At 46.3% G+C, this 14,237-nt stretch overlaps 1 protein-coding gene across 2 annotated transcripts in view; it reads right to left on the bottom strand.

The window, feature by feature from the left end:
- The window catches only part of NCKAP5L (NCK associated protein 5 like), a 32,171-nt gene extending 25,467 nt beyond the window's left edge, over nucleotides 1-6,704 (bottom strand). The window contains exon 1 of one of the 2 annotated variants that reach the window (XM_047066699.1): nucleotides 6,633-6,704. The gene's annotated coding sequence lies outside the window, so the exon portion shown is untranslated. The remainder of the gene's footprint in view (nucleotides 1-6,632) is intronic. The other variant, XM_047066697.1, reaches the window with a different exon arrangement.
- Nucleotides 6,705-14,237: the final 7,533 nt, after the last annotated feature.

The following is a 14,237-nucleotide window of genomic DNA, read 5'->3' on the forward strand; positions in this document are numbered from 1 at the left end:
TTTTTTTTTTTTAAGTTTAATTTTTACTTATTTTGAGAGAGAGAGAGAGAGAGACAATGAGCAAGGGAGAGAATGAGCAGGGGAGGGAGAGAACAAGAGAGAGGGAGAGAGAGAGAATTCCAAAAAAGCTCTATGCTGAGCATGACATGGGGCTCAATCCCACAACCATGAGATCACGACCTGAGCTGAAAGTAAGAGTCAGTGGCTTAACCAAATGAGCCACCCAGGTGTCCCTGCGTAAAGACATTCTTGAGGGCTATGTAAAAAATAAGTGATTATCTGTAGAGGAAAAGAGGGTGGAGGTGGGAGCACAATTTCTCAACGTATACCTTTTTGTACCATTTTGATTTTTGGACTATGTTAAAAAAATGTTTAATGAAAAACTGCAATACGAAACTTAAAAAAAAAAGAAGGTATAACCACTTTCCCAAGTGATTTCTTTTTTTTTTTTTAATTTTTTTAATGTTTATTTATTTTTGAGAGCGAGAGAGAGTGTGAGCAGGGGAGGGGCAGAGAAAGAGGGGGATACAGAATCGGAAACAGGCTCCAGGCTCTGAGCTGTCAGCACAGAGCCCGACACGGGGCTGGAACTCATGAACCGTGAGATCACGATCTGAGCCGAAGTTGGATGCTTAACCAACTGAGCTACCTACGTGCCCCTCCCAGGTGATTTCTAAAGCTCATCCCAGCTGGGGATATTAGATTGGGGAATATGGGGATATTCCCATATTAGAAGTAGGGACCAGGTCCCTGGGACAAGGGAGTGGTGAGGAGATCTGGCTAGATGAGGCCAAAGGACACCAGTCTTCACTCCCTTTCTTCCCGTAATGCTCTCACTGAGCTAGGAGACAGGCCCTTTCACACCCAGGCTGTGGTGCAGCATGGTAGCACCAAACTATTCAGAAGGTGGTCAGGGCCGCTTCCTCCTGGGTTCATTCTAGATCGCACAGGGCAGAGGCAAAGGTGGGAGGTTGGGCAAGGGGAGAGTTTGGGGCAGATGGGAGTACATTGGGGTAAATGACACCCGGGAGTACCTACGGCTGCTGCGGACAGGTTCTGGGGGTGTCTCAACAGGTCTTAATATCTATCTAAAAGGACCATAAAAGAATGACCTGCAGCCCCCACATCAAGCCAGCTAGGGGTAAAATGAATCAGGCCACAGAAGTGTGACTGCTGAGAATCCTAGGGCCACACCCCAGGAGTTCTGGGGCCCCTCACAGTCTCATCTAGGAACAAGCTCATCATTCTACCCAGGGAGGGACAATTTCAAGCCCTTCATGACAGTGAGAACTGTAGACGAGTGCCCCAAGCAGCACCCAACACCACTCAAGCCTTGCAGGCATCAGCATGAGAAGTAGAATGGGGTCCTCTCTCTTTTTAAAATATCTATCTATAGGGACCCCTGGGTGGCTCAGGAGGTTAAGCATCCATCCGATTCTTGATTTTAGCTCAGGTTATGATCTCACAATTCAGGAGTTCAAGCCCCACATCAGGCTCCATGCTGATAGTGTGGAGCCTGCTTGAGATGCTCTCTCTGCTGCTCTTTCTTGCTCAAACATAAATAAACTTAAAAAAATTTTTTTAAATAAAAGAAAAAATAGGGGCGCCTGGGTGGCTTGGTCGGTTAAGCGTCTGACTTCGGCTCAGGTCATGATCTCACGGTCCGTGAGTTCGAGCCCCGCGTCGGGCTCTGTGCTGACTGCTCGGAGCCTGGAGCCTGTTTCAGATTCTGTGTCTCCCTCTCTATCTGCCCCTCCCCTGTTCATGCTCTGTCTCTCTCTGTCTCAAAGATAAATAAACCTTAAAAAAAATAATAAAAAATAAATAAAAAATACCTACCTATATGCATATAGATATTTTTTAAATTTTTTTTACATTTTATTTATTTTTGATAGAGAGAGACAGAGCACAAGTGGGGGAGGGGCAGAGAGAGACAGAGACACAGACTCCGAAGTAGGCTCCAGGCTGTCAGCACAGAGCCCGACGTGGGGCTCGAACTCACAAACCACGAGATCATGACCTGAGCCGAAGTCGGACGCTTAACTGACTGAGCCACCCAGGCGCCCGTAGATAGATATTTTTTAAAAGCTTGGTGAATACTGGAGAAATCCCAGAGCCCAAGGACAGCTATAAGGCCCAGGTATTGTGCCTGGCTGTGCTCTTCTCAGCGGCTGCTGGATTTGTAGAAATCAGTAATAATAGCAACGATAATTCACCTTAATAACAGCCTGGCCTCCTCAGGCTTCTTTCATCTGTGTTAACTCCCAGAGCTGGGAAAATGGTAATTATTGAGCAAGTGCCACACCCCAGCTATGATGTGTTATTAATCCATCAGCACAGGCTGGGAAACTGAGGCCCAGGGAGGCTTTCCCCTCACACAGAACTAAGAATACAGGAGCTGAGGGCCACTGGGTAGTGAGGAACTGAAGGTGCTGGTTCCGTTCCTGCTACGTTTTGGGCCAGGGCCTCTGATCTTGAATGTGTGTGGACACTCACTCTGCCAAAGTACTGCAAAGCAGATCAACAGCTGCTTTGAGCACCTCTGGATCTCCGCAACGCACACAGGCACTGCAGGGTAAGTGAGCGCTCAGCCCTCTCAACAGCCCCCCACCGCGGGCACCATCTGCAAAGTGGGAACAAGGGGCATCTTGCAGCTGGGAGGGTGGATCAGATCAGAAATACGTCTAGAAGTGGGGAGACTACTTCTCAGGGAGTCAAGCCCATCTCTGCAACCCTCTTCCAACTTTGGCACTGATTTCAAAATAACGAGACCCTTCTTATAGCAAGGTGGCATGGTCTGTCACTGTTGTAGAAACCTGCAGAGGAGGTCCAGCTGGCCTGTGCCCTCCAGAAGGGCAGGGGAAGGTAGGCAAAGAGTCACAGACGACTAAAGATCTTTTCCCATCATGGCCACGGAGGGAAGCAGCAGAGGCTCAAATGAGGATGGGAGGGTCAACACAGAGGCACTGCCTGTGCGGAGCCATCCACAGCCTATGTGCCTGGTACTGTGAGAGATGCTGGGAACAGACACAATCTCAGCTCTGGGGAAACCGCAAGGGCCAAGCCAGGAGCAACCAATGACCTTGTCCTCCAACCTTCCAGGGCAGGGCCTGGGGAAAAACATTAAGGGTGGTGCTCTAGGGGATTGGAAGTTATTTTTCTTCAGCATGTTAGAGCTGACCAGAGCCCCTGAGATAACACTCTGACCCTCCAAAAGTCCAGCTCTCCACAATCTCAGGTTCAAGAAATGCCCTCTCTGCTTTAAGTTTGGCCAGGCCCCTCAGGCATGAGAAATTAAGGCAGGCTGGAACCATGTAAGACACTAGACCAGAGTCAGGAGCCCTGCCTCTGACACTCATCATTGCATGAATCACTTCCCCCTCTGGACTTCACAGTTTCCCCATTTTTAACACGAGGGCGTTGGACTAGATGTCTCTAGGATTCCTTCCAGCCTATGACTATGTTGTTTTGATGTGGTGGCAGATCCCAGGTTGATTTACATAAATTTGCATGTTCAATCAGAAATCCCAAACTCCAAGTATAGAAAATCCAATCAGTCCATTAGTGCAGCCAGACTAGGGCTGGAGGAGCCTGCCAGGTTCGGGTGAGGATTGTCAAAGCAGACTGTGGTAGTGGTGGTGAATTGGGGGAGGAGCCGGGGGAAGCAGGGCGAGAAGTGGCATTTGTTCTAAGGGATGCAGTTCTGGTGAGCCAGAGCTGACGGGGCCAGGGTCCCCTCTTCAGCTATCAGGCAAGGGTCCTTTCTCCTCCTGCTTCTAACGGGGCCTCTGGCTGGCCAGCCTCGGAGCCACACCCCAAGAGGAAACAGCAGCCTCTGCCTAGCAACAGCCGCATCCTTCACTCTGACAGGGACTCCACCATTAACCACTTTCTGGGAAACTGACCTCCCTGGGAGCTTCCATTCTCCAATCCAGGGACTCCTCGCAGTGAGGAAGGTTTCCTTGGGGTCTAACCTAAATACCTCCTGTTGTAGCTTCAATCCATGGGCAGCAGGGCCCAGGGAAGAGGGCTCCCCAGGCCCAGGAGAGCTAGCAATGCAGGAGAATGCGTCCTATGTCTAACCAATCCCACAGCCTCTCTAACTACCACCTCCTCTAACATCCCCCTTGGCACCTGGGAGATCAAGGATGAAAACAAACAAGGAAAACGTGAAGGCTTTGGCTCTTGGGCTAGAGAGCAAGTCCCAACCTGGAGAACCTGACTCCTGAGAAACTGTACCCCCAGGAGGGAAGGAGGCTGGGAAAGGTGGGGCTGGGGCAGTTTCTCCCTGCTGCTTGGCTGCCATGGAAGGGCTTGGGAGGCTGGCTGGACTGGGTAAAGGCAGCAGGGAGGACTCCTTAAGCCCACTGCCTGGGGACTGGGTAGGGAAGAGGGGTGGGGGAGGGCACAGGTGAGGTGAGTAGGGCCAGGGAGTGAGATGGGCAACAGCAGCAGGGCTCTCGTCCTCTTCCCATAAGAGGGTGGATGAGTGTGCTGTGCTCCCTGGCTCAGATCCTAAAACAAGTCCCAACAGCTGAGATGCAAACTGTCTCCTGGGAATCTGCTTACCCTACTGGCCCTTGGCTGCTGCCCCTTCTCTCAACTCCTCCCCAAAGGCCCAACTCAAAGACTGGCCTGCCAGGATGTCTCAGCAGAGGCCTTGATGGGTGGGCCAAACCCCAGCCAGCAAGAGTTCATACCCCAATCCACCAAGAGTAAGCAAGACAATGGCAGAAGAAGCGATTCTTCTTAGGCAGAATAAGGGAGTCTGCTCCTCTCCACCCAAGGTTCCAGTCCTAAGCAACTATGACTTAGAACTGTATCACCCAACATCTACCCCTTCCAACTTCAAAGGCACCCTGCCAGAGGACCTTTCTACCTTTCAGATTCACTTCTCAGTGGAACCACACAATGTCAAAAAGCGAAAGGGAATGTTAGAGCTCTCTAGTGCAATTGCTGAATTTTACAGATAGGAGAAAAAGAGCCCCAGAGAGGCAAGCTCTCTTGGCCAAAGTCACACAGCAAGCTGGGAAGAGAAGACACCAGTGCTTCTGACTCCCAGTCCACAGAGATAGCAGCCTGGTCCTCATATACATTGGTTTCTGCCTACTGTGGAACAGCCTTCTCTGCAGCCCAGGCCATCTGCCTCTCTAGGTTCCCACTCTGTTCCAAAGACCTAAACTGGAGAAAGATGCTGGAGTGCCTGAGCCACTTCATGCCGAGACCACAGACTTAGAAAACAAAGTTGAATTATGTGGGAATAGCTCCCCAGACAGGAATACACGTTTCTCTGAAGTAGGAAACCCACTAACCCTAGGCTGTTCACAGAAAGTCAGGGAACCAATACGAGAAGTGAATTTTTTGTCTCCCTTCTTGAAAGACCAGGGGTCTTGGAGTCAGCTGGCATAATGTCTTCCAAGAGAGGGTCTGCATCAAGACAACTAGGCTGGGTTCATTTTTTCCAAAAGTACTGTCCATAGAATGGTTAGACACGGACTCCCTCTCTCCTGTCCCCCAGGACCACCCCTGTCCCAGGCATCTTCCTCCAGCCACTACCTCTGGCAGACAGTTGTGCTTAGGCAAGAGGACCCGTGGAGAGGGCGAGGGTGGTTGGGAGGGAATAAGAAGGGTTTGCCTTCACAGCCAGGAACCCATCCAGTGTAAGACCCCCCTGGTTCCTCAGAAAGGCGAGCATTTGCGAAGTAGCAGCTGGCAGGCTGGATGGATAGAGCTGAGAACCTGGAAAACCAGGCCTGCGGGAGGTGAGGGACCTTCGTGCCCTTGGGGCAGTGCCAGGACTGGAGACATGGGGCCTTGGGCCCAGAATAAGGAGAAGGGGGCTGGGGTTCGGTGAGCCGCTTTTCTAGTCGGCCTAGGCCAGGGGAGTGTCGGGCACAGATAAATTCTCTGCATTCTTCTGGCACCGCAGCCAGGACCCAGAGAGCCTTTTCTGCAGGCGCTGCCCTGGCCCCACACCCTGCCCAGCCCTTCTCCCTCCCTCAGTCTCTCTTTAGTGTTCAGCCTCCCGGCCCCCGCCTCCTTCCTTCCCGCAGCCCCTCAAAGCCACGGAAGGATTGTTCCTAGAGACCCTGATCTCTCCGCCTCTCCCCATCTTCCCCACGCCCTACCGCCCCAGGCCACGGGGACTGCAAGGAGGGCGAAGAGGAGCCCGGGGCTCGTCTCCGCGCCTGCGCTTTGGGGAGAGCCTCCCTCCCCCCTGCGCAACAACCCCGCACCGCTAAGCGGCACCCGGACAGTGGGATGCGGGTGGGGTGGGGTGCGCAGCTGGGGCAAGGTCAGTGCTTTCAAAGAGGGAGGGAGACCGGCCCCCGGAACATCCCCCTGTCCCGAAAGTTTCCCTTCCGGGGCCATGGAGTGTGCGCGAGGATGGCGCGGGGGGCGGTAGGGGGTGGGGTAGGGGTGGACAGAGTCGCAGCCGGACCCCCACCCCACCCCGGGACAGTGCGGCGGGAGGGAGGGGCAGGCAGCTAGGTCCGGGCAGGAAGGCGCGCCGCCCCCTCCGACCCAAGGCTGCCACGAGAGCCTTACCCTTCAAACCGCCCACCCCCAGCCCAGAGCTTACAGACCCTCCACTCGCCGCCTTTTAAATCTCAAGTAGGCCTGGAACTCACCGAAATGAGGTGCTGAACTGGGCCAGGGCAGGCCGGATCCGCCGGGTCCATGGCCGCGGCTCGGGGGCGGGGGGCAGAAGAAGGGGGGTGCTGGGGCCGCCTCTTGATGTCAAGGCTTTAAAGGGGCCAGTGAGCCCCGCCCCTCGCCGAGACCCCGCCTCCCTCCTTCCGCACAGCCAATCCACGTTCGCCCTGGATGCGCGCCCCTCCCAGCCCCCTCCAGATGTTCCCAGGACGAGAGCTAAGTCCGCCCGTCCGGAGAGCGCCGCTTCCGCCCCGGTGGGAAGGACCTCCCCTCCCCCTATAGAGAAACACTCTCCTCTGGACCGGTGGGGTCCAGTTTGGTAAACCTTCCCGGTGCAGGGGGTAGAAGAAGCCGCGCTGGGCTGGGCGGGGGTGGAATGGGGGGCATCTATAGCACAGAAAACTAAGTAGGTACGCGCGGGGCCACGGGCATGCGCATCCGCTTCTGTGGGGCTGGGCGTGCACGTGTATGTGTGGTTGTGAGCCTTGGTGTTTGTAATTTGCCTTCCTGCTTACGTGTGGGGTGTAAATCTATGGGAAGACGCTCGAGTGCCTCCTTGGCCTTAAATGCTCCCTCTTCACTTTTCCTCCTCCGGATCGGTATCGGGTCCTCCCAGTAATATGGAAAACTGGGCGTTGGGAACGGGCTCCACTCTTTAGCGCTGATTTCCTCACTGGAAGAGGTTAAGGCTGAGCAGAAAAAGGATATAACCTTGTTCTCAGCCACTTGCTATCTCGGTGGAGACAAGTAGAACTACCCTCAGGCTTAAAAGAAGAAAGCAGACACCCACCTAGGCCCCTGCAGGGCCTCAGAGCTCCCTTCAGTATCATTCTCATTGGTGCTGGATTAAACATCTATTTGCCCTCGTCTGGATACCGTATAATCTTCACAAACTGCATCATAGTGACTGGCCTGTTAATGCAAGTTCTGAATGGGGTTCTGCAGAGAAATACAAAGGGCTCCCTAGCCCATTTTATTAAAATTGCTTCTGTTGTGGGTATACACGGAAAGTAGTAATGCATTATATTAGCCCAATAAAGGGACATAAAAGCTGAGGGATCTTGGGGTGCTCACATTGTCTAGGATTAATTAAGAGTTCCTCTCTGAAGGAGAGAGGACTTGGGAATGGGATTTGAAGGGCAGAGAGAACTTGAGCAAATTCAGACAGGGTAAGGACACGAAGCGACCTAGGTAGGAAAGAGCAGATTAGTTGCATGGGACAGTGAGATCACTTGGTAGGGTGGGAAGTAGAAGTTAGCGGAGGAGGTTTTTGTACTGAGATCAGAATGAGGATATGGATTTGACAGGACAAGTGATAAAGAAGTCATTTTGGGTTCTTGAGCATAGAAATGAGTGTCTGAGGTCAATTATTGGAGCCTAAAAGATGTCATAATGGTTCTTCCCACCAACTCTCTCACCTTTGGTTTAAAACAAACTTTATTGATTGATTTATCCTTAACATACAATAAAATGCACAGATGTTAGGTGTTTTGTTTGGTGAATTTCAACAATAACATACACCGATGGAACACCCCGAACAAGAAACTGAACCATCACCCCAGAAAATTCCCTCATGCCCCTTTATATTTACAGTGAACTACCCTGCACCTACCACCACCCACCCCCTGCAACCTCCTGAATTCTATCACCATAGTTTTGTCTGTTCTTGGATTTCACATAAGTGCAATCAAATAGTATGCACTTTCTTGTGTCTATATTCTTTTTTTTTTTTTTTTTTTACGTTTATTTATTTTTGACAGAGAGAAAGAGCATGAGTGGGGAAGGGGCAGAGAGAGGGAGACACAGAATCTGAAGCAGGCTCCAGACTCTGAGCTGTCAGCACAGAGCCCAATCCGGGGCTCAAACTCACCGATTGCGAGATCATGATCTGAGCCAAAGTTGGACGCTCTCAACCGACTGAGCCACCCAGGCGCCCCTGTGTCTATATTCTTTAGCTTAGTAATGTTTTTGACTAAAGTGAGTCTGTTCTTTTTATTGGAGAGCAATATTCCATTGTACAAATATATCACAATTTGTTTATCCATTCTCCAGTTGATGTATATTTGGGTGTTTCCAGTTTGGGGGCTATTATGAGTAAGGCTACTATAAACTTGTGCAAAGCTTTTTATGAATATGTTTTCATTTCTAAGAAAGCTCACTTTATTTTTTTGAAGTATTATTAAAATACAATCATTAATTTCAGGTGTACAACATAGTGATTCAACATTTATATACATTGCAAAATGATCACCATAAGTCTAGTTACCATTTGTCCCTAAAGTTCATACAATTTTATTGAGTTTATTTATTTTGAGAGGGAAAGAGAGAGAGCACAGCAGAGAAGGAACAAAGAGAGAGGGAGAGAAAGAGAATCCAAAGCAGGCCCCGAGCTGTCAGCGTGGAGACCCTTATGGGACTCGAACTCACAAACCAGGTGAAATCACGACCCGAGCCGAAATCAAGAGTTGGATGCTTGATTGACTGAGCCACCCAGGCGTCCCAGTTCATACAATATTTTTGACTGTATTTCCCATGTCATACAATACATTCTCATGACTTATTTGCTCTATAACTGGCAACTTAAGCCTCTTGATCCCCTTCACTCATATTGCCCACCACCCCTACCCTCTTTTTTTTCTGGCAACTATCAGTCTGTTGTCTGCATCTATGTCTGGTTTTGTTTGTTTTGTTTTTCAGATTCTACATGTATGTGAAATCATGGGGGTATTTGTCTTTTTCTGACTTATTTCCCTTAGCATAATACCCTCAAGGTCCATGTATATTGTCCCACGTGGCAAGATTTCATTCATTTTATGGCTAATATTCCATTGTATGTATATGGGTATATGTATTGTATATATATGTACGTACACACACACACACACACACACACACCCCACATCTTGTTTATCCACTCATTTATCGGTGGACACTTAGGTCGCTCCATATCTTGGCTATTGTAAATAGTGCTGCAGTGGACACAGTGGTGCATAGATCTCTTCAAGTTAGTGTTTTTGTTTTCTTGGATAAAAACTCCAGAGTGGAATTGCTGGATCATGTTAGTTCTATTTTTAATTTCTTTGCGTAAACCTTCATACTGTTTTCCACAGTAGCTGCACCAATTTACATTCTCACCAACGGTGTACAGGTGTTTGCTTTTTTCCACATCCTCATCAACACTTGTTATTTCTTGGTTTTTTGATAATAACCATTCTGACAGGTGTGGGGTAATATCTCATTGTGGTTTCCATGTGCATTTCCCTGATGATGAGTGATGTGGAGCATCTTTTCATGTGCTTGTTGGTCATCTGTAGGTCTTTGGAAAAATGTCCACTCAGACTGTCTGCCCACTTTATCTTAATTTTTTTTGCCCTGTTCCCCCTCTTCTGCCTATTTTAAATCAGATTTTTTTTGTTTTTGTTTGCTGTTGAACTGTATGAATTCTTTATATATTTTAGACACTAGCCCCTTATCACACATAGGATTTGCAAACATTTTCTTCCATTAAGTTGCCTTTTCATTTTCTTCATAGTTTGCTTCACTGTGCAAAAGGTTTTTAGTTTGATGTAGTCCCGTTTGTTTATTTTTGCTTTTGTTGCCCTTGCCTGTGGAGTCAGGTCCAAAGAAATATTGCTAAGACTAATGTCAAGGGACTTACTATGCTTTCTTTGAGGATTTTTATGGTTTCAGGTCTTACATTTAAGTCTTTAATCCATTTTGAGTTGATTTTTGTGTATAGTGTTAAGATAGTGGTTCAGTTTTAATCTTTTGCATGTATTGCACAATTTTCCCAACACCATTCTTTGAAGAGATGACCTTTTCCCTGTTGTATATTCTTGCCTCCTTTGTCGTAGACTAATTGATCATATATGTGTGGATTTATTTCTCAGTTCTCAATTCTGTTCCATTGATCTTTGTGTCTGTTTTGTGCTAGTACCATTCGGTTTTGATTACTATAGCTTTGTAGTATAGTTTGAAGTCTGGGAACAGGGTCCACCTTTGTTCTTCTTTTTCAAGGCTGCTTTGGCTATTTGGGGTCTTTTGTAGTTCCATACAAATTTTAGCATTATTCTATTTCTGTGAAAAATGTCATTGGTATTTTTATAGTTATTGCATTGAATCTGTAGATTGCTTTGGGTAGTCTGGACATTTTAACAATATTAATTCTTCCAATCCATGAGTGTGGTGTATCTTTCCTTTTATTTGTGTCTTCTTCAATTTCTTTCATCAGTCTCTTATAGTTTTCAGAGTACAGGTCTTTTACTTCCTCAAATTTATTTCTAGGTATTTTATTCTTTTTGATGTAATATGAATGGGATTGTTTTCTCAATTTCTCTTTCTCATAGTTTGTTATTAGGGTTATAGAAACACAACAGATTTCTGTATATTAATTGTGCATCCTGCAACTTCACTGAATTCATTTATTACTCATTTATTCTAATAGCTTTTTTAGTGGAGTCTTTAGGTAGCTCATCTTGTTGATATTTTTGGAATCTTTTGGCATTGATTCTTATTCATTCAATCATCCAATATTTCTTGAAAAGGAATCAGTGGGCTAGTCCTGGGCTTACAATAAAAATTAGACATGATCCTTTCCTCACAGGGCTTAAAAATCCAGGAAAACTACACGTATCTATTACATTCCACAACCACAGGGTGGAAAAACCTTAATAGTATGCCAAGCATTTCTAACCATTTGGGGATGTTTCCAAATAACTAAATTTTTGAAAATAAACAAACCATCTGAATTTTTTCCTTTTCATTCAGATGCTCACCCTCAAAAAAAAAAATGAACATCTACACTTGTCACAGCACGTATCTTCTCTCCTTACTTAAAAGCTCTTGCACACTTGAAAGTTTAGGCATTCAGATTTTGGCATATTCTCTATGCTTCATAAACCTTCATCTTCACTGACAGGAGGTTAAATAAGTATAATTATTATTACCCCATGATCGCTTTCTGTCTTTGATAGTGCTTAAGACACTTTGATTTCTCAGTGGTATTATTCAATTAAATTATTACAAAATATACAGAAGTCCCATGGTTTGTTTTCCCACCCTTGTTATATACCACTCATCACACTGTTCTTTGAGTTGTCTGTGTCATAAAACAAGCTAGTCTCTTGGCCTCTTTTTGCTACAAGCTGCTAGTAATAAACCAGTATGGTGGCATGGTCTAACTGTGCATACAGCGCTAATGACTGACCAGTAGATCACTGCTCACATCAGTACTGTGAATGGTTTTAAGCAGGGGATTGGCATAATCAGAATTGCATTTTAGAAAGAATTCTGTGGTTGCAATGTGGGGAACAGATTAGAGAGAGCAAGAGTGAAGTCAAGGAGAACAGAGAGTAAGTATTTGTTGTAATTGAGGGGAAAGGTGAGAAAAGATGTGCTCTGGACTAGGAAAGTGATAGGGGTGATGGAGAGGAGATCACTTCAAGAAATAAAGTGTAGCAGAGTCAGCAGGTCTTGAGATTGGAAGGGGAGGAAAGCAGAGAACTAAGCCAAGACTTCCGGACTGAGTAACTTGCAGACCGGACTGAGTAACTTGCAGATGGCAGGACCACTCACTGAAATAGAAAACACTGGAGGAAGAGCAGTTTTGGGACATTATATGCTCACTTCCAAACATGTTAACCTTGAAATGCCTGGGGGATGTCCGAGTGGAAATGTCTATCCAAGAGGTAAGACCTTCCCAGCTGTTATGCCTCATGAAGAGGTTACAGGTGTGCTGCGTATTGATTTTCTCAACCCTCAAGGTAGCATGAACTCCCTCTGAAAGACAGCAGTCTTGGTAAGGTATGTTGCTATGAAAACACCATCATTCTCTATGTGTGCCATGATCTGGAAAAGGCCGGAAAGTATTAATGTGTAATGCTATTGGGTAAGTAATTCTGAAGCTCAGGAGAGAGATCTAGATTAGAGATAAGGGATTTATAGGCATGAGAACATCAGAACATAGGTGGTAACTGAAGCCATGAAGTGAAGATCATGTGAGGAGAAGAGGGACTGGAACAGAACCCTAAGGAATGGCAACATTAGAGAGGGGTCTCCAGAGAAGGAGGAAGACAGCTGGCTGAATGCTGTTACCAGATCCCCAAGGGTTTCCAAAAAAAAAAAAAAAAAAAAAGTTCCTGATAATTCTAATGTCAGGTTGGATCAGGACTGACACATATCTGCTGACTTTAGTCACATCATTGGGGACTTTGGCAAACCCAAATTTTGAAGGATTGAGAAAGATGTACTAAGTAAGGAATGGAGACAAGAAGTATTTAAAACTTTTTCAAGACTCTTAACTATACTGTGAGGGAAAAGTTAGACAGGTAGGCGGGGCAACAGGGGATGAGAATTATTTTAGAAAGCTATTTTTAGAAAGCTACTGCTTAATTTTATTTTAAAACGTATTTAAAATTCATTATTTTTAAAAAGCATTATGTGCATATGGTTAACAAATCAACACAGAAGCAATTATGTGCTCATTTCCCACCCCCAACAATGAGCCATTTTAACTTTCTGATTCTTCATTATGACTAAATATGCTTATATGGCTATTCTTTGATTTTTCACTTTTACATGTTTTATTACTTTCTGTGTATATATTCTTTTTTAAAGGTACAAGAGTGGAATCTTACCATTCATATTGTTCTGCACTTTACTTCTTGCGCTTAAAATATCTGAGACCTTTCTATTTTAACATAGATAGAGCCACCTTGTTCTTTTTAAGAACTGCACAGTAATCTATTTATGGCTCTACCATATTGTTTTCTACCGATGAGCATTTAAGATGTTTCCAGCTTTTAATTTTTATCAGACAACTGTAATGGCTAATACTGTACATATATCTTTGCGTATTTTTTAAAAGTTTATTTATTTTTGAGAGTGACAGAGAGAGCGAGGAAAGGCAGAGAGAGAGAGAGAGAGAGAAAATCCCAAGGAGGCTCCACGTGGGGCTCGATGCAGGGCTCGATGCAGGGCTTGAAGCCATGAACCATGAGATCATGACCTGAGATGAAATCAAGAGTCAGCCACCTAACTGACTGAGCAATCCAGGCACCTCTATCCTTGCATATTTATGTGAGCATATCCACAGGACAGATTCCTAGCAGTGGAATTTGTGGGTATGTGTAGTTTATGTTTTGATAAATATTGACAAATTGCCTTCCATATGGTCATGTTGATTTACCACTCCCACTAACAGGGTGGAAGAATACCTGTCTTCCCAGATTCTCACCATCACTGTTTAAAGTTTATTTATTTATTTTGAGGGGGGAGGGGCGGAGAGAGAGGGAGAGAATCCCAAGTAGGCTCCACAGTGTCAGTGCAGAGCCCAATGTGGGACTCGATCTCACAAACTGGGAGATCATGACCTAAGCCGAAATCAAGAGTTGGATGCCCAACTGACTGAGCCACCCAGGGCCCCCCCCCCCCGCCACTTCTTAGTTTATTTATTCACCATCATTGTTTAAAAATTTTGTGAATATTGTTGTGACAAAATATTCTTTCATTGTTTTTATTTGCATGAATTAATAAGATTAAACAAGTTTTCAGGTGTTTATCTGCCACTATCATTTTCTGTG

The sequence above is a fragment of the Lynx rufus genome, unplaced genomic scaffold (genome assembly GCF_022079265.1).
Source record: "Lynx rufus isolate CCGP_SWC_20201006 ecotype Redwood Valley unplaced genomic scaffold, mLynRuf1.p SCAF_7, whole genome shotgun sequence".
Taxonomy (NCBI): domain Eukaryota; kingdom Metazoa; phylum Chordata; class Mammalia; order Carnivora; family Felidae; genus Lynx; species Lynx rufus.